The following is a 259-nucleotide window of genomic DNA, read 5'->3' as shown; positions in this document are numbered from 1 at the left end:
CTTTCTCCCGCGTTGCCTCTGCCTCCCCCTTGCCCAGCCAGGCGAGAGCCTGCCAGGAGCCTGACGGACCCAGAGCCACGCCAGGGGCCTGCACAAGACACGGCTCCGTTATTCACCGGGCGGTGGCTGGGGGAAGGTTGACGAGGAGAGGTCGTGCCTAGAGGCAGGGAGAAGGACGTGGGGGCAATGGGGGCAGAGCGTAAACGGACCAAGGGCCCCGCACCTGGGCGAGGGAAGGTAGTGCCCGCTCTGCCTCCTC

The sequence above is a fragment of the Nestor notabilis genome, unplaced genomic scaffold (genome assembly GCF_000696875.1).
Source record: "Nestor notabilis isolate BGI_N333 unplaced genomic scaffold, ASM69687v1 scaffold10460, whole genome shotgun sequence".
Lineage (NCBI taxonomy): Eukaryota > Metazoa > Chordata > Aves > Psittaciformes > Psittacidae > Nestor > Nestor notabilis.
Note: the sequence above shows the minus strand (reverse complement) of the source record.